The following is a 19,729-nucleotide window of genomic DNA, read 5'->3' as shown; positions in this document are numbered from 1 at the left end:
ACTGAGGTGATGTGCATTACGTACCGCGGTATATAAAAAAAACTGTAAATAAATAAATAAAATAAATAAAATTTACATGTAATGAGCACTGTCGACCATGCCTTTGGGCGCTTTTTGGACTTGCTAGTCTAGCATCCTACCCACAGACAGTGCTTCGTTATCAGGTTCACAATATCTCTCTTCATACTTACTGTTTAGTTTCCCCCCAAATAATATTTCATTTCCTAGCATGTAGCAGATGGACTCAGGACCAATGGGTATAGTGTACTCCTATTAGCAGTTGGAGACGGATCAGATTTCAATCTGACGTCAGCCCCTAGTACATATACCCCTGCAGGAAGTGCAGCTCCTCAGTATTTTCCGTCTCCATAGCAGTTAGGGACTATCTGCACGCTCTCAGAGCGTTAGACCAAAATTAAAGAACAAAACCAAAATTTAAAGAAGAAACCTACCTGAAGACGAGCCCCGCACTCCTGCGGTGATACCCTCGGGTCCCTCCCCCAGTTGAGTTTCCCGAGGTGATTTCCGTGGTCCCTCGGAGGTGAGCCTCGGTCCGATTCGCGGCAGGGACCTAGCCCCCGAATCCTCGGGCGCGGCGTAGAGGCAGCCTCGGTCCGTCAGCCGAATCGTGGCGAGGACTTAGCCCCCGATCTCGGGCGCGGCTGAGAGGCAGCGGGTGCACCCCCTCGAGCGTGGCGGTGAAGGTATTTGCCCTCTCCCCCCGCAGCCGGAGACCGCCCGGAGCAAAACCGGGAAGCGCTGAAGACAAGGTAAGGTGGAAATCTTCTACTTAATCCTGTCTCCGAAGATTGAGGAGGAGCACAGGTCGGCGATCGGAATCTGTGCCACCGGGTTGATCCGCCCTAGCAGGGCTAGGCCCCGACTGTTCCAGGGTCTGCCCACATGGAGACCCTCCAAGGAGGTCGCCATATTGCCCGCATGCTCGCCGTCACCATCTTGGCCTTGTTCGCCTCGTCGCCCGCCGTCCGATCCGAGCGCATAATTTAAGCATAATCTCAGGCGCACATAAAACCTTACGCGCATAAGTTACGCGAACAGTACAAGGCGCACATCTACGCGCACATATCAAACGCAATGGAGCGCATAAGAGCTTACGTGTCCACAGAAATGGCACCTCCAGAAACAGGAATAAAAGCTCAAGGCCTCTGCCCAGCATGCCACATCAGAGCCGCTGAGAGCGAGGAAGCAGACGCCCTATGCGCACACTGTGAGGAGGCCCTGGGAGATCCAGGTCAGGGCCAGTCTCACCCAGGGCCCAGTGCTAGTTCCTCAGGGGGCACCCCGGACTTAGCAGGCCCCAGTGAGTCCATCCCACAGATGGGGACCCCCAGGGAACTGGCGCCCCTCAACTTAGACCCAGCATCGATCTCCTGGGTAGAGTTATTTAAGGGGATTCACGCCTTTGTCAAAATGCAAACTGAACCCCGGGCGGACCAGCCATATGCGACACCGGAAGACCCTCGTGCCCCAGGACCCTCGAGGCCTAGGCACAGGCTCCCACCACCCAGAAGCCCCACCTACGGGGACACGGATTTCTCCGAAGAAGTTGAGCCCCTTGAGGAGGGAGAACTTCCCTCGGGGACAGAGCCACACTGAACCATGAGACGCTTCTTCTCAAAGGATGAGCTTCCGGACCTTGTATCCCAATGCCTATCGGAACTCGCTATCCCGGGCCAAGGCACCCCGGGGAAACCTAGAATGAACCCCCTGCTGGAGGGCCTATGACAGACGTCTCGCCATTTTCCTCTCTTACAGGCGGCACAACAGCTAATTGACCTAGAGTGGAATGCGCCAGAGTCCTCATTCAAAGGGGGTCGAACCTTATCGGCCATGTACCCCCTGGACCCAGCAACCAAGGAGCTTCTGGCATGCCCTAGAGTGGACGCCATAGTTTGCGCGGTCGCTAAGCACACTACCATCCCAGTGGAGGGAGGAGCGGCGCTCAAGGATGCACACGACCGGCGCCTGGAAGCCATACTAAAACAATCATTTGAGGTGGCAGCCATGTCCCTGCAGATTGCGGCCTGCTGCACCGTGATGCCACATTCCTGTTTATCCCAAGCCAGGAACAACACCCCGGGAGAAGACATGGAATCGGCACTATCATTCCTCACTGACGCGGCTTCCGATCTAGTGCGCACAGCAGCCAGAGGAGTGTCATCCACAGTGGCAGCCAGGAGACAACTCTGGCTTCGAAATTGGTCGGCTTACGCCTCCTCCAAAACACGCCTCACGAGAATGCACTTCAAAGGATCCCTCCTGTTCGGCAGCGAACTAGAGAAACTGGCCAACAAATGGGGCGACTCCCCATTACCTCGCCTGCTGGAAGACAAGACGAAGAGAAACCAGCGTCCATTTCCCAGGTCCACCAGAGGCAGAAGCTCACAGCGCTTCAACCCTTACAAGAACAACTATCAAGCGCCCTGCCCTACGGGCAGGAACCAGTCCTTTCGGAACAAACACAACAAGAGGGGAACCAGCTCGGGTCCAGGCCCCAGCCGCACCCCACAATGAGATTCAGCCGACCCATCCAAGGGAAGAAGTCATAGGGGGCAGGCTAACCCTATTCTACCGCAGATGGGTCAAGATAACTTTGGACAAGTGGGTCCTAGCCATCATCCGAGAAGGGTACTACCTGGACTTCCTTCGAACCCCTCCGGACAAGTTCGTGGAATCTCCCTGCCACGACCCCCGCAAGAGGGCGGCAGTGGAAGCTACACTGACCAGGCTTCTGACCCTCGAGGCCATAACCCCGGTACCTACACGGGAAACAAATACTGGACATTACTCCATTTACTTTATCGTACCCAAGAAAGAGGGTACATTCAGGCCCATCCTGGACCTCAAGTTGGTCAACCGACACCTAAGGATCCCACGCTTCCGCATGGAAACCCTACGATCAGTCATACGTGCAATACAGCCAGGAGAGTTCCTCACATCCCTGGACCTGTCGGAGGCCTACTTACACATCCCAATTCATCAGGAACACCAGCGCTACCTATGCTTCAACGTCCTGAATCGTCACTACCAGTTCCGGGCACTACCCTTCGGGTTAGCCACTGCACCCCGGACGTTCACCAAGGTAATAGTAGTGGTGGCGGCAACACTCAGGAAGGAAGGAATCCTCGTTCATCCTTATCTGGACGATTGGCTGATCAGAGCAAAATCACCGGAGGAAAGCCACCAAGTAACCAGCAGAGTCATAGCTCTACTGGAAAGCCTGGGATGGGTAGTCAACACAAACAAGAGCTCCCTACAGCCCTCGCAGTCGCTGGAATACCTAGGAGTCCGATTTGACACCAAGGAAGACAAGGTCAGCCTGACCCCCACGAGGAGATCAAAGCTGTGGGACCGGCTCCAGACCTTGCTGAGCGCCCCTTGTCCCACAGCATGGGATTACCTGCAAGCCCTCGGACTAATGGCATCCACACTGGAAGTGGTGCCATGGGCGCGGGCCCACATGAGGCCCCTGCAACGCTCACTCCTATCACGGTGGAGCCCACGATCCCAGAACTACACCATACGTCTACCACTACCGGGCAGAGTCCGGTCCCAGCTAAGGTGGTGGCTACAGACCAGCCACATGAGCCGGGGATCAAGACTATCCTCCCCAACCTGGACCCTGCTCACCACAGATGCCAGCCTACACGGGTGGGGAGCACACTGCGAAGAGTTAACCGCCCAAGGACGGTGGAACGAAGAAGAGGCAGGGTGGAACATCAACCGCCTAGAGGCACGGGCAGTCAGATTAGCCTGCCTGCGGTTCGCCCACAGACTTCGAGACGAAGCTGTCAGTGTGATGTCGGACAACGCCACGACGGTGGCCTACATCAACCGGCAGGGCGGAACCAGAAGCCAACAGGTGTCCTTAGAAATAGACCCTCTGATGGCTTGGGTGGAAGCAAATCTCCAGGACATCTCCGCCGTCCACATTGCCGGGAAGGACAACACCACGGCAGACTTCCTCAGCAGGGAAAGTCTAAACCCAGGAGAATGGAAGCTGTCACCCACAGCCTTCAAGATGATAGTGAATCGGTGGGGGACTCCAGACTTGATCTTCTAGCAAACAGATCCAACGCTCAAGTATCAAGATACTTCAGCCGCAGGTGGGATCCGCAGTCCCAGGGGATCGACGCCCTGGTACAGGCCTGGCCATCGAGGACCCTGCTATACGCTTTTCCGCCGTAGCCCTTGCTGGGCGCAATCATTCACAAGATTCAGCGGCACAGGGGGCTAGTTCTTCTGGTGGCCCCGGACTGGCCAAGAAGACCCTGGTACGCAGACATGAGAAGACTACTGGCAGGGAATCCACTACCCCTGCCTCCACACAGAGACCTGCTACAACAAGGTCCCATCCTCCACGAGGACCCAGCTCAATTCTCTCTTACGGTCTGGCCATTGAGAGGGCCCGCCTGAGAAAGAGGGGATACTCGGGGGCAGTAATAGATACTCTCCGATGAGCACGCAAGTTCTCCACATCTCTAACATGCATAAGGATCTGGAGAGTCTTTGAGGCCTGGTGCGAAGACCACAAGGTCAAACCACGTTCCTCTAAAGTTCCCGTGATCCTGGAATTCTTACAGAATGGACCACAGAAGGGTCTGTCCCTCAACTCCATCAAGGTACAGGTGGCCGCATTGTCATGCTACGGCTCCAGGAGCGAGGACGACAACATAGCCTCGCACCCAGATGTATCACGCTTCCTGAAAGGAGTCAAACACATTCGCCCACCACTAAAGTGGCCAGTGCCCCTGTGGAACCTCATCCTCGTCTTGGAATTCCTAGCGGGATCCGCCTTCAGATGCCTCCGAGGCCTGTCCCTCCGTCTGTTAACCTTGAAGACGGTGTTCTTGCTGGCCGTGTGCTCGGCCCGCCGCATCTCAGAGCTACCAGCTCTGTCCTGCCGTGAGCCGTTCCTCAGACTCACTCCGGGGACCATTCAGCTACGCACGGTTCCCGCCTTCCTCCCCAAAGTGGTCTCACACTTCCACCTTAACCAAACCATCTCACTACCTACGATGGACGGCTTAAAGAAGTCTGAAGAAGCCCGTAGTCTGCGCCATCTTGACATCGGCAGACTCCTATCCAGATAACTGGAAATGTCGGAACCGGTACAAAAGATGGACCACCTTTTCGTCCTTCACAGCGGGAAGAGGCAAGGGGAAGTGGCCTCGCGGGCAACCATTGCCTGCTGGATCAAGGAAGTCATCAAGGCGGCCTACGTAGAAGCGGGAAAACCACCACCTCTACAGGTCAAGGCCCATTCCACCAGAGCCCAGGCGGTCTCCTGGGCAGAAACTAGAATGCTGTCACCTGCCGAGATCTGCAGGGCGGCAACGTGGTCCTCCATCCATACCTTCTCCAGATTCTACTGTCTGGATGTTCAGGCTCGGGAGGACACAGCATTTGCAAGAGCAATCCTAAATGGACCACGGGCAGCCTCCCACCCAGTTCGGGAGTAGCTTTTATACATCCCATTGGTCCTGAGTCCATCTGCTACACGCTAGGAAATGGAGAAATTACTTACCTGATAATTTCGTTTTCCTTAGTGTAGACAGATGGACTCAGCAGCCCACCCTCGGCTGCCGTTATACAGGGTCCTTCAACGAATCAAGGGTAAGCCATGCTTTCATTTCCCTAGGGCATCCACCCTGCCGGGTATCGACGCTTTCCGGTTGGGCACACTGGCGGTCTCCAGCTATAGTCAACCAACCAGTTCAAGTTAATCAAGTTGTTAATGTTCTAACAAAAGTTATCTAAGTTAATCATATTAAGTTAATCAATCAGTCAGTCACACATATATCCATAATGCTTTGCAAGGAAGAATACTGAGGAACTGCACTTCCTGCAGGGGTATATGTACTAGGGGCTGACATCAGATTGAAATCTGATCCGTCTCCAACTGCTAACAGGAGTACACTATACCCATTGGTCCTGAGTCCATCTGTCTACACTAAGGAAAACGAAATTATCAGGTAAGTAATTTCTCCATTATTAGGTATCCTATGCCTCTTGTCTGCCCAAAGCAGTTTTCCAACAGAGGGTTCCTCTCCCCCAGTTCTGTCTGTTCCATTATCTCAGAAAACTATTCATCCATATCTCACCATGATCTTCTTGGCAAATGAAATCTTTCTCTTGGGCATCTCTGACCCTCTTTTGTTTCAGTGTTTTTTCTGCTTTGCTGCCTCAGTATATCCTCAACAGCACTTTTTAGTGCTACAAAACTTTAAAAAAAAAAATATACCTGGGTCTAAGAAGCCAATCATCTGTGGCTTCAAGGACTGCATCTGTGGGTGGAAGATGTCCATCACCAATATTTGTTACAAGTAACTGGAGCCCTACCATGACGCTGCCAACTGTTAGATTGTGGACACATGTCCGAGGTCGCAGAAGAACCAGGCACACAAGATGGTAGGTCCAATGAAACAAACCGGAAGGTGGTCCCACGTAGCCAAGGCGAAAAAACAAAGGGGACTACCTTACACCGTGGAAAGACTTTTATTAGAAAAGCCCGACTCAAAATACAAGCTGAGTTTCGCCAAAAGGCTGCATCAGGGGCTAAAACAATCAAGAACAATAAATATTACCACAAACATGCTCTATAAAAATTATTAAACAATCTGCTAAAAAGTATTAAACAACCTACTAAAAAATAGAAAATTGCTTATCTCTATGTAACTCTGCCATAATGGTCTATAATCATAGTATTCATATATAACATACATATTTAAATCATTGTTGTGCAACGTGACCCATTCACTCTATTTAAAACTGCTATTATTTAAAACAAACATCATTTTTCTAAAAAAATTGTTTTAAAAAATATTTGAAAAAACTGAAATCATTACCTTTATGCTGTAATCGTATACTCACAGCTACATATATCAGTATATCAATCTGAACATTAGCTGTTGCAGTAAAGCTAAAAAATAAAGCTGTTAATAAAAATGATCATTAGAAAACATAAAATGAAAAAAAGTCACATATACACAAATATATCAATAAATAGTATTAAGAAAGACCTTATACATATCAAATCTCACATACGGACTATAAATAATATTCATTTGAAAGAGACACACATCTAAAGCTAAAAATTATGAAAACAGCAATCAATCTATTCCAGTAAATTCAATATCTGTGCACTCATAGCTTCTTCTATCTAAATGACAACATAGCAGACATAAATGGCCATAAAGATCAATAATTAAAACTACCCGGCAAAAAAAGCAATATTATATTGACAAATCGCACTAAACAGATTTAAGCGCTAAAACCATTTAACACATAAATAAAGTCTTAGACTGTTACTTTAGTAATCCCTAAGTTGTTATGATACGAGCAACTCTACAAAGAGAAAGTTTTTGAAAGTAGTCTTAGGGCTATCTACTTTACATCTCGTAGAAACTGGCACTGCAACTAAGAAGAGTCCTCTGATATGTTGTCATTTGTATAGCGTTCTTCAAAACAAACCTCACATTCGGACTATAAATAATATTCATTTAAAAAAGACACATCGGTTTGATATAGACACATTTTTACTTAAAGCGCTACTCTGTAGCGATCTTGACATAAAATTTCTTTTTTTTTCCTCTGGTTTCATATAGACACAGTAGTGATCATGGTATATCTAGATATATATAACACAGTCTTTTGTTATATATATCTATTCCAGTAAAGGGGCGGATTTTCAGAGCCCTGCTCGCGTAAATCCGCCCAAAACCGGGCGGATTTACGCGAGCAGGGCCCTGCGCGCCGGGAAGCCTATTTTACATAGGCCTCCCGGCGCGCGCAGAGCCCCGGGACTCGCGTAAGTCCCGGGGTTCTCGGAGGGGGGCGTGTCGGGGGCGTGTCGGGGGGCGGGCCCGGTCGTCGCGGCGTTCCGGGGGCGTGTCGGCAGCGTTTTGGGGGCGGGTACGGGGCGTGGCTACGGCCCGGGGGCGTGGCCGCGCCCTCCGTACCCGCCCCCAGGTCGCGGCCCGGCGCGCAGCAGGCCCGCTGGCGCGCGGGGATTTACGTCTCCCTCCGGGAGGCGTAAATCCCCCGACAAAGGTAAGGGGGGGGTGTAGACAGGGCCGGGTGGGTGGGTTAGGTAGGGGAAGGGAGGGTAAGGTGAGGGGAGGGCAAAGGAAAGTTCCCTCCGAGGCCGCTCCGATTTCGGAGCGGCCTTGGAGGGAACGGGGGGAGGCAGCGCGGCTCGGCGCGCGCAGGCTATACAAAATCGATAGCCTTGCGCGCGCCGATCCAGGATTTTAGTAGATACGCGCGACTACGCGCGTATCTACTAAAATCCAGCGTACTTTTGTTTGCGCCTGGAGCGCAAACAAAAGTAGGCTGTTCGCGCTTGTCTGAAAATCTACCCCAAAGTGTTTAAGTGTTAGTCTTTCATAAATATACAAAAACCATGCAGTAAATGAATGTGGTTTTCCTAGGAAATGATGGAATGTTTATTTTGATGCAGTTAAAATAGCCATGCTTTTGATTAATATCGAAATTGGTTCTCTAGAATTTTGTCTCCTTGACTACATGATTGACACATTTCACAGGAAATGATGTCATAGTTTTTTGGCGCGGTTTCCTTTTGAAGAATGCTATATAAATGACAAAACAGCAGAGGACTCTTCTTAGTTGCAGTGCCAGTTTTGCGAGATGTTCTACTGACTGACAAAGGTAAAGTAGATAGCCCTGAGACTACTTTCAAAAATTTTCTCTTTGTAGAGTTGCTCGTAGAGTATTAGTTATATTTATCACAACAACTTAGGGATTACTGAAGTAAGAGCTTAAGACTCTATTTATGTTTTATGCTAATGTTTTTTGCGCTAAAATCTGTGTAGTGTGGTTTGTCAATACAATATTGCTTTAGTTGCCGGGTAGTTTTAATTATTTATTTCTATGGCCTTTTTTGTCTGTAATGTTTTCATTTAGATAGAAGCAGCTATGAGAGCACTGATATTTAACTTATTGTTAATAGTTTGATTGCCATTTTCATAATTTTCAGTTTTAGATGTGTCTTTTTTAAATGAATATTATTTATAGTCCGAATGTGAGGTTTGTTTTGAAGAACGCTATACAAATGACAACATATCAGAGGACTCTTCTTAGTTGCAGTGCCAGTTTCTACGAGATGTAAAGTAGATAGCCCTAAGACTACTTTCAAAAACTTTCTCTTTGTAGAGTTGCTCATATCATAACAACTTAGGGATTACTAAAGTAACAGTCTAAGACTTTATTTATGTGTTAAATGGTTTTAGCGCTTAAATCTGTTTAGTGCAATTTGTCAATATAATATTGCTTTTTTTTGCCGGGTAGTTTTAATTATTGATCTTTATGGCCATTTATGTCTGCTATGTTGTCATTTAGATAGAAGAAGCTATGAGTGCACAGATATTGAATTTACTGGAATAGATTGATTGCTGTTTTCATAATTTTTAGCTTTAGATGTGTGTCTCTTTCAAATGACTATTATTTATAGTCCGTATGTGAGATTTGATATGTATAAGGTCTTTCTTAATACTATTTATTGATATATTTGTGTATATGTGACTTTTTTTCATTTTATGTTTTCTAATGATCATTTTTATTAACAGCTTTATTTTTTAGCTTTACTGCAACAGCTAATGTTCAGATTGATATACTGATATATGTAGCTGTGAGTATACGATTACAGCATAAAGGTAATTATTTCAGTTTTTTCAAATATTTTTTAAAACAATTTTTTTTAGAAAAATGATGTTTGTTTTAAATAATAGCAGTTTTAAATAGAGTGAATGGGTCACGTTGCACAACAATGATTTAAATATGTATGTTATATATGAATACTATGATTATTGACCATTATGGCAGAGTTACATAGAGATAAGCAATTTTCTATTTTTTAGTAGGTTGTTTAATACTTTTTAGCAGATTGTTTAATAATTTTTATAGAGCATGTTTGTGGTAATATTTATTATTCTTGATTGTTTTAGCCCCTGATGCAGCCTTTTGGCGAAACTCAGCTTGTATTTTGAGTCGGGCTTTTCTAATAAAAGTCTTTCCACGGTGTAAGGTAGTCCCCTTTGTTTTTTCACACAAGATGGAAGGCTCTGGATCTGGCAGAGTTCAACTGTGGATGTTGAGTCGAACAAGGGCTCCTCTACAAGGGCTCTCCCCATTGTCCTCGATAAACTGGGGCAGGTCTTCACTGTCCACAAAAAGAAATGTTTTAAAATCCTGAAGTCATTGGGTTGGAAACACCTTTGTAGCCAGTGGCCCTCCGAGTTCATCAAATTTTACAAGACCTGGAAACACAAATGTAGGAAAATTCAGCCACTGGTGACAAGAAAACTGGATCTTAAGTATAGCATTCAATAAGCACAAGGGATTGGTATGGCCCAACTCCTACACCTGAAGAAAGGTAAGAAAAGAATTTTCTCAAACACACTTCCAGAGAAGGATCCAAAACTGCTGGATTCCCTTTGGAAGCAGTTCTTTCAGAGCTCAATGCTTAATACCTGTAGAGTAGACTGTATAGTGCAGTACCTACACAACTGTTTTAATAGAATTGTCATCGGGCATTCCTGGGTGCAGAAGAATGCGAGTGACATCTTATTCATTCCATCTACAAAGCATTCGATACAGCAGCTCATGGATCGGCAGCCATTATTGAGTTCCGAGGATGGCTTGGTTATGGGTTAGTGGCTTGCAAGATGAAGTCCATGACAAATTGGCGGGCGCCCCTTGCTCTGGAGATAACCTTTTCGGAGACAAGGTCAAGGAAACAGTTGCACAAATCAAGAAGCAACATGCAATGCTGCAATCATTATTGACCTCCACTGATCTTGGAATGTACATCCAGCGGTGCCCCTTCTGCACTTAACATTACCAAGCATCACTTCCACTGTTGCAATAGCAACTTTCAGTCATGTCAACCAAAACCATCCCAGCAACCTCAACCGAAGGTGGGGTCCAATTTTTCATGGTGGTAGAACCTCCAGTGGAGGAGAGAATCCAACAGTTTTTTGCTACATGAAAAGAGAGCACCAAGGACTGTTCAGTGTTAAAGATTGTGGAATGAAGTTACCGCTTACACTTCTTCCATCTCTTAATGCAGCACAATCGTTTGACCTTTAATTTGGATTTGTCTCATTCAACCCAACTCCATCTCAAAGTGTTCACACTGTTTCAGCAGTCAAAGCGAGTCTCCTGTTTAGAGCATGGCAGGGCGTGGGGGATATTCTCTTTTTTTTTCTTTTTAATTTTTTCTTTTCAAACATTTCAAATTTAACACAAGAATGCCTTGTATAGTAATGTTGAGTATGCATGTAATATAATTTTGTAATCTGTAATACAATATATAGGAAATATTCAATATTTAGTAATCACTCTCAATATAAAGGAAAACTGAGAGAGAACCCAGAAAAGGAGCGATACAAGCTAGAACAGAAAACAGAAAAAGGAAAAAAAGTAGGATACAGCAGTTATAATTCTAAATGGCTGGACCTGTAAAGAATGATTCTAGGTGTGTGAATCTAGAAATGTCCGGAGTTGTGATGGCTCAAAGAAAATATAATTAACATTCTGATATCTAATAAAGCATTTACAGGTACATCGAAGAGTAAATTGAGCGCCCCTAGACAACACCTCAGGACGCATAGACAAAATGTTTTCCATACGCGATTGCGTTATTTTAGTCCCATCAGGATATATCCATAATTTTTGTCCATAAAATAATAATGATCTATTACAAAAAAAACTTGTTATTCCTATTGGAGAGAAAAGCAAAAGAAACGAAGAGTTTTTCTTTTAGTAATCTCAGTGTCCTGGATGATTCCAAAATTCCAGCAATATTAAGCAGAGAAGCCTGTGTTGATTCCTCGGCAGAACTTTGTAAAGCTTGTGGCAAATAATAGACTTTCGTCAACACTGGCAATCGCAGCTTCTGGAATTTTAAGCACCTGAGAGACATAGGTTTTGAACAAATGTAAAGGAGATTAAGTTAGTAACTGGAAAATTAAAAATACGTAATTTGTGACTTCTCAGAGAATTCTCTATTTTCCAATTTTTTAGAATGAATCAGTTCCGATTGAACCAGTGATTGCTGAACTTTTTCAACTGTATTTAGATGAGCATCAACACCTTCCAATTTAGAACCAAAGGATGAAATTAAATTTGTATTTGCTGAAACTTGTTGGTTAGTGTCCAAAATAACCTGCAATAGAGGATTCGAGTGACATTAACACAGTCTGTATTATCTTCAGTGTAATCCCGGGGAGGTCCAGACAAATCCTTTCCTGAAATCTGGATGTCAGAAGACGCACCTCCTACATTCAATACAATGCTTGCTCCAGAGTCATCAGTTATGGCTGATGTCTAAGCCAGTGCAGGGAGACCAATCAAGCTATGGGACCCCTGGCCCAAACACCCACCACCTCCTCCAAAGGGGTCGCCATGAGGTCTGAGAACTCAGAGCCTTGATGAGGTGGAGAAGGCATGTTCGGCGCTCCAGGGCTTAGCGAGATGTCCGCAGGGACGGCGTTTGCTCTATGTCAGCCCAGCATCGACGAACGCTCCCAGATCTGTAGCCGATTTTGCTGTCAGGAAGCCCTCAATACGGGGCTGAGATGGATCCAACAAGGGAGAACTAGTAAAGTTCTCCCTCAGTCTTGCTTTCCGCTTCGTATGAGGCATTTTTAAGTATAAAGAATCAAAAAAAAAGTTAAATCAAGCAGAGAGCGAGTCCTGCAGCGTTCCCTACTTGCAGCCATCTTGAGGCCCCAAGTGGGGGATGTTCTTTTACTGGTATTTCCTTATTCTCAAAAAATCAGGAGGATTGAGGCCCCTTCTGGATTCATGAAGACTGAACAAGTATCTGGAGAGCGAAAAATATAACATGAATTCTCCATATCATCTTCCCCTTCATACACACAGGAACCTGGATGTGCACTCTGGATCTGAAAGATGCATATGCCTATTTCCTCATCCACCCGTACCATAGTGAAAACATAGAAACATGATGGTAGAAGAAGATCATATGGCCTAACTGGTCTGCCTGTCCACCCAATTAATTTAGTTTTATAATTCCCATCACTCCCTCAGCGATCTCCTGTCAACATTTCCAGTGCAAGGTGCTACCTTTGGGCCTGAAAGGATTTTCATGAAGTGTCTGGCAGTAGTAGCAACATGTCTTCATTGGCAGAGGCTATAAGTATTTCCCTAATTAGATGACTGATTAGTGATAGGACACTCCAACAGAACAATCCAACTGCTGCAGTCTCTGGGGTTCATCATCAACATAGCCAAGTCAAGCCTAGTACCAACCCAGATAATTCAGTTTATTGGAGTCTGAATAGATTTAACATAATAATACAGTAATGGTGGCAGAAAAGGACCAAATGGTTCATCCAGTCTGCCCAGCAAGCTTTTTATGATAGTGTCTGCCTTGCAGGTTACCCCCATTTTTCTCTTAAGGATAGCAACTGCCGCTCCATGCAGTTATCCCCAAGCCTTAGGATAACCCATAAAAAATTTACTGCTAGCAACATTTTTACTGGGTGAAGAGCCTTCTTAAAAATTCAAACAGTACTGCTTGACATGCTTTGCTTATATAGAAGCAGTCCTCTGCTTTTCCTCCTTATGTCTGCATATCAGTGCCCCAGACCATAAAAATCAAGGCCTGTGTTGGTTGTCAACTGAATCTAATTCTTCCCTCCACCGTCAAAGCGGAGAGCAATGTTGCAGTTGTGTCAGAAGCATCAAAGCTTATTTGTGGCGGTAAGTAATCCCGTGCCTTCTGTTAAGGGTAGTAACTGCTGCTCCTTGCAGATTACTCCCATGCTTATCAGTTCCCCACACCGTGAAATTCTGGGCCCTCGCTGGTTGTTGTCTAAATCTAATTCCCATTTTTCCTCCTGCCATTGACGCAGCAGGAAAAGGGGAATTGGACTTGATCAAAGAAAAGGTGTTCCTGCTGGAGGACAGGACAATCCATGTTTGAACACTAGTGCAAGATATGTGCAAGAGCCATTCCACAACCCATTTGTTGCTGGTCATCCGCATTCACATGGCAGCCACATTCCATGTGGTGAGATCTTTCCAGTTGATCCCATTGCAACTGAAGGTCCAACTAGCAACCTCTGCTCATCTAATCAAAGTAACTTAGAGAATGAAAATGTCCCTCCAGTAGTGATTAAAGCCAAGGGTTCTCATTGTCTGTTCCCCTCTATAGATTCTCCCACATCAGGTGATTCTAGTCACAGATGCCTCCAACAAAGGCTGGGGAACATACATAAGCGTCTACCAAATGCAAGGGGCATGGTCAGTGTTGGAGGGCCAGCATCAGATAAACCTGTTTGAGCTCCAAACGATTCTTTACACACAGGCCGATACAGTACAGTGTGCTCCTTACCCCTTATTCAGTAAGGGGAGGAAAACGCGTGTCCAAGCGCGCCACCTAATAGGGCCCTCAACATGCAAATGCATGTTGAGGGCCCTATTAGGTATGTGCGCGGGATACAGAAAGTAAAATGTGCAGCCAAGCCGCACATTTTACTTTCAGAAATTAGCGCTGACCCAAAGGTCGGCGCTAATTTCTTCCGGCACTGGGAAAGTGCACAGAAAAGCAGTAAAAACTGCTTTTCTGTGTACCCTCCGACTTAATATCATGACGATATTAAGCCGGAGGTCCCGAAGAGTAAAAAAAAAGTTAAAAAAAAAAAAATTTGAATTCGGCCTGCGGCTGTCAGGCCGAAAACCAGATGCTCAATTTTGCCGGCGTCCAATTTCCGAGCCCATGGCTGTCAGCGGGCTCGAGAACCAACACCGGCAAAATTGAGCGTCGGCTGTCAAACCTGCTGACAGCCGCCACTCCTGTCAAAAAGGAGGTGCTAGGGATGCGCTAGTGTCCCTAGCGCCTCCTTTTGCCTGTTTTTACCGCCAGGCCTAATTTAAATACAGAATCGCGCGCACCGGCGAGTGGCCGTTCGCCCGCTCTCCTGCGGACTTTACTGTATCGACCTAACATTCAGGTGTTCACTCATCATCTACAAGGGAAAAGAGTTCTAATTCAAACAGACAATCAAGTAGCAATGTTCTACATGAAACATGCAAGCTGGAATAGGCATGGCACGTCAGAACTGTAGACACGTGCCACATCAGCGCCATTATAACCTACTTAGATGCATGGTGCATCAGCATCATCATCTCTTGATGCACCACTGATGCATCGCACACACCTATGGCGCTGGTATTTCATCGATGCAACAGTACCTGATGCCTTCGAGACATGCATTGTAGACACAATCTTGCTTAGTGCCATCTTTACATTTGAAATAGTCACTCAACATATTTGAAGCAGACTGCATCCAAGCGCAACGGCTGCACTCACAGTATCAACACTAATGTATTGTCATACATTTCATCAAGCCCCGAATTGTGGACTTCTTACCACCATGTCCATATAACTCTATGCTGGGCATTCCAGTGCCTGCCTTCCCTTCAGGCTGTAGCCATTTCCAGCCGGTTAAAAAAAAAAGTGGACTTTCCCAGGATAGAGGATTCCTTGCCAGAATTGTTGCTGACATATTTCTGGGGTATAGCCTGCCCTTTCAAGGACAGCAACCTTAATCTTTGTATAGGTAAGTCTGCCATCTAGATTGGCAGGTTGGAAGGTAGTCTGGCTACCCAGGTAAGTGGTCCATGTGGCTTCTGCCAGTGTGCCAGCCAGGCAGTTCGCTTGAAGTTCCTCAAGAAACAGGATCTTCTCCTGCCACTATTTTAAATATCAATGAGAAAAGTAGCCACCTGGGTTGTGGTGGTTTGCACAGCTTGGGCTATCTGTATTAGTGCCAATCGTTGTTAATTGAACGGTTTGTGTAGGGCTTGAACTACTGTGTAGGTGCTGCCCTTCTACAAGGGTCAACATAAGATATGCCATACTGGTTCATAATTTTGTAGACTTCTGTCGTATCCTCCCTCAGTCATCTCTTCTCCAAACTGAATAGCCCTAACTTCTTTAGCCTTTCCTCATAGGGCAGCAGTTCCATGCCCTTATCATTTTGGTCACCCTTCTCTGTACTTTCTCCAGTACAGCTATATCCTTTTTGAGTTGTGGTGACCAGAACTGCACACAGTATTCAAGGTGCGGTCTCACCATGGAGCAATACAGAGGCATTATGACATCCTCCGTTTTGTTTTCCATTTCCTTCTTAATAATCCCTAACATTATTTGCTTTTTTGATTGCCACAGCACACAGTGCCGACGATTTCAATGTATTATCCACTATGACGCCTAGATCTCTTTCCTGGGTGGTAACTCCTAAGATAGAACCTAACATTGTGTAACTACAGCAAGGGTTATTTTTTCCTATATGCATCACTTTGCACTTGTCCATGTTAAATTTCATCTGCCATTTGGAAGCCCAATCTTCCAGTCTTGCAAGATCCTCCTGCAATTCCTCACAATTTGCTAGAGATTTAACTGCTCTGCATAAGTTTGTGTCATCCACAAATTTGATCACCTCACTCACTGTATCTCTTTCCAGGTCATTTATAAATATATTAAAAAAGCACCAGTCCAAGTACAGATCCCTGAAACACTCTGTTTGCCTTTGTCCACTGAGAAAACTGACCATTTAATCCTACTCTATTCCTGTCTTTTATACCAACTTGCAGTCCACAAAAGGACATCACCTCCTATCCCATGACTTTTTAGTTTTCTTAGACGCCTCTCATGTGGGACTGTTGAACACCTTCTGAAAATCCAAATACACCACATCTGCCGGTTCACCTTTGTCCACATTTATTCACCCCTTCAAAAAAAATGTAGGAGATTTGTGAGGCAAGACTTCCCCTGGGTAAATCCATGCTAGCTGTGTCCCATTAAACCATATCTTCTAAATGTTTTGTGATTTTATTCTTTATAACAGTTTCCACGATGTTTCCCGGCACTTTAGTCAGGCCAACTGGTCTATAGTTTCCTGGATCCCTTTTTCAATATAGGAGTTACATTGGCCATCTTCCAATCTTCAGGTACATTGGATGATTTTAATGATAGGTTACAAATTTTTACTAATAAGTCTAAATTTCATTTTTTCGTTCTTTCAGAACCCTGGGGTGTATACATCCTGTCCAGGTGATTTACTACTCTTCAGTTTGTCAATCAGGCCTACCACATCTTCCAGATCCACCGAAATTTGGTTCAGTGGATCTGAATCATCACCCATGCTGTGGTGCCATAGAGGTTTCTCTTCCCGGGGGCTGATGGGAAAAGAAGCACAGAAAACAAGTCTTTTTCCTTTGCCTCAGAAGGTAAAGAAAATCCTGGCCTGTCCCCTGCCTGTCCAGGCAGGGCTACTCCCTTTAGCCTCTTGTTTAACACTCTGCTTCCAAGAGAAAGGGGAAAAGAATATTCTTTTTTTTTTTTTTTCTGGCATGGGTCTCTGTGCAGGCACTTTAGAGCAGAGATTCCACTCTGCCACAATATGTAAAGTAATGGGAGTGGCCTGCAGCTTGGGGAATGTGCCAGAGGACAAATGTCACAGCTGTACTGGCTGATTTAAAGGTACCCCCTAGGCAGGGGTGAGCAGGCAGGTCAGGTGTGAGATCTTCTGTCTGACTAGTCATCTTCCTTTTGGGTTGGGCCCTCTGGTGCTGGTGGCTGGCAGCTCTTATGGGAGACAGTACTCAAAGTTAGGGCACCCACTGGAACTGACAGGCAGCAAGAGACGGGAAGGTGCCCTGGCCATGCTGAACAGAAACAAGAGTGAGCACATCCAAGACAAGAACTGACAAATAAGCACAAGGCAGAGTAGGTGTAGGGACCAAACAAGGAACCAGGCAAAACACAGAACAATAGGTAGTACAAGGGAAACACGTGGACAAGGGGGCCATTGGGAGGCCTAACATAGGACAGGAGCAAAGCTAGGAACACACAGTCAAAAAAAAGGCCACGGTTACATCTCTAAGGACAGAGCAAAGCTAGGAACACAAGCCGAGACAGGCCACTGGGAATCCTAAACAGAGCAGAGAACCAGGCAAGACATACAAGAACAAGGAATCCCAGAACAGGGAAGCTATCCAACTAATATGAGGACAAGGGGCCAGATGCAGAGAAGAGACTCATTTAGGTGGGGAATAACCTGTGAGGGGGGATTTTATAGGGCTGGCCTTCAAGGCGGAGGCTAGAGTTGCTCTGAGCAAGGCCCAGCGAGGGTCCCTGCTGGTAGGGTTGCCACCTAGCAGCCAGTATTGTTACTGTTGCATTCGTGTCTGTTCTCGCCCTCGCTCCACCCTCTCTACCTTTGTGGTGACTCCCTTCGGGTCTGACGGACAGATGCTGCCGCGGCTTCTCCTCGCCACTTCTCCCGGAATCCCCGGGCTGGCCTGACGCTGTGGATCCGCCATGTTCCTGATGACGTATGGGTGCGCGCGCTTCAGAGTTTGTACCGGCAAGGGCGAGAACCTCGGGGGCGTCCCCCATAGTGATGTCATCCACTTCCAACTTAAAAGGTCTTTGCTTGCAATTACGAATCGAGTTAGCAAGGGGGGATAACTCTCTCTCTGCTGCTCTGCCTCCTCAAACTTACCAAGGGGTACCCACTCTTCGGGGGCCCCGCTCTCTCTTCTTAATTTCAGATTGCTAAGACGGGATCCGATACTCGCTCCTCGAGGGCCTACATCCCTGAATGCTCAAAAGACTCTTTACTGCCTGGAAGCGATCGCAGACGTGAACACTGTGAGGTCTATTACAGATAAGAACTGGTACTCGCTCCACGAGGGCCTATGTTCCTAATCTCTGAAAACTCTCTTCTGTCTAAGATGTTATCGCAGGTACGGAGATTGTGAGTTATTATTGCAGATTGGCCCTCGTGGAGCGAGTACCAGTTCCTATGTTCCTAAAACTTCCAAAGACTCTCTTCTATTCCAGAAGCCATCTCATACACAGATATTGTGAGTTCTTATTCCAGACTGCATATAGGAACCAGTACTCGCCTACGGCTCCTGTTCCTGAATATACTGAAGACTCTCTGTTGCATAGAAGCCATTACACATATCTACAATTGTGAGTGTATCATCTACTACTGGTTATGTATCCAGCATACCCTGTCTACTCACTATCTATAGTCTCTCTCTACAGCTCAGCAACCCAGAGACCGCAATTCCAGTATCTGAGGGACTTCAGCCCTGCCGGGCACATCAGCTCACTACTGCCACCTCTGGTGGTTCTACGTCCTGTCTAATAAAGAACTATCTGTGTTTGTCTCCATACTCCAGCCTAGCCGGTGGTCCCTCTCAGGATATCCTCCTGGGGGCACTGTCATCTGCCATCGGCCCAAGGATTCACCAATTTACATTAAGTGTTCATTCCTTACACTACTAGAGTGGTATCATACAGACTGCCACTCTCTGGGGAGTCAACCCACAACAGATCACTAACTCCGTCTATGGAGTACAACGGACTGCTGGCTACTCTCCTCGGAGGAGCAGATTCCATAACAGATTGCAACTCCTGCTCGCTGGAGGAACAGATCTACATCAGGTTGCTAACTCCTCTTCTCTGGAGGAACTGATTACTAACAGTCTGCTAACTCCTCCCCTCTGGGGAAGCAGATCCATAACAGATTGCTACTCCTCCCCTTGGGAGGAGTTGATCGATAACAGATTGCTAGCTCCGCCCCTCTGAGGGAGCAGATCCATAACAGTTACAACAGAAGAGTCTGGACTCCGGCTATTT

General features: G+C 46.4%; 1 protein-coding gene across 4 annotated transcripts in view; it reads left to right on the top strand.

Moving 5' to 3' along the window:
• The window catches only part of LOC115087234 (circumsporozoite protein-like), a 47,118-nt gene that overhangs the window by 1,790 nt on the left and 25,599 nt on the right, over positions 1-19,729 (top strand). Inside the window, exon 1 of one of the 4 annotated variants that reach the window (XM_029594161.1) lies at positions 19,341-19,534. The exons of the other annotated variants lie outside the window; for them this stretch is intronic. The gene's annotated coding sequence lies outside the window, so the exon portion shown is untranslated. Of the gene's footprint in view, positions 1-19,340; positions 19,535-19,729 lie in introns of those variants that run through there. 4 annotated transcript variants of the gene reach the window in all.

The sequence above is a fragment of the Rhinatrema bivittatum genome, chromosome 3 (genome assembly GCF_901001135.1).
Source record: "Rhinatrema bivittatum chromosome 3, aRhiBiv1.1, whole genome shotgun sequence".
NCBI classification, from domain to species: Eukaryota; Metazoa; Chordata; class Amphibia; order Gymnophiona; family Rhinatrematidae; genus Rhinatrema; species Rhinatrema bivittatum.
The sequence above is the reverse complement of the archived record's forward strand: the minus strand, read 5'-3'. Positions and strand labels throughout refer to the sequence as shown.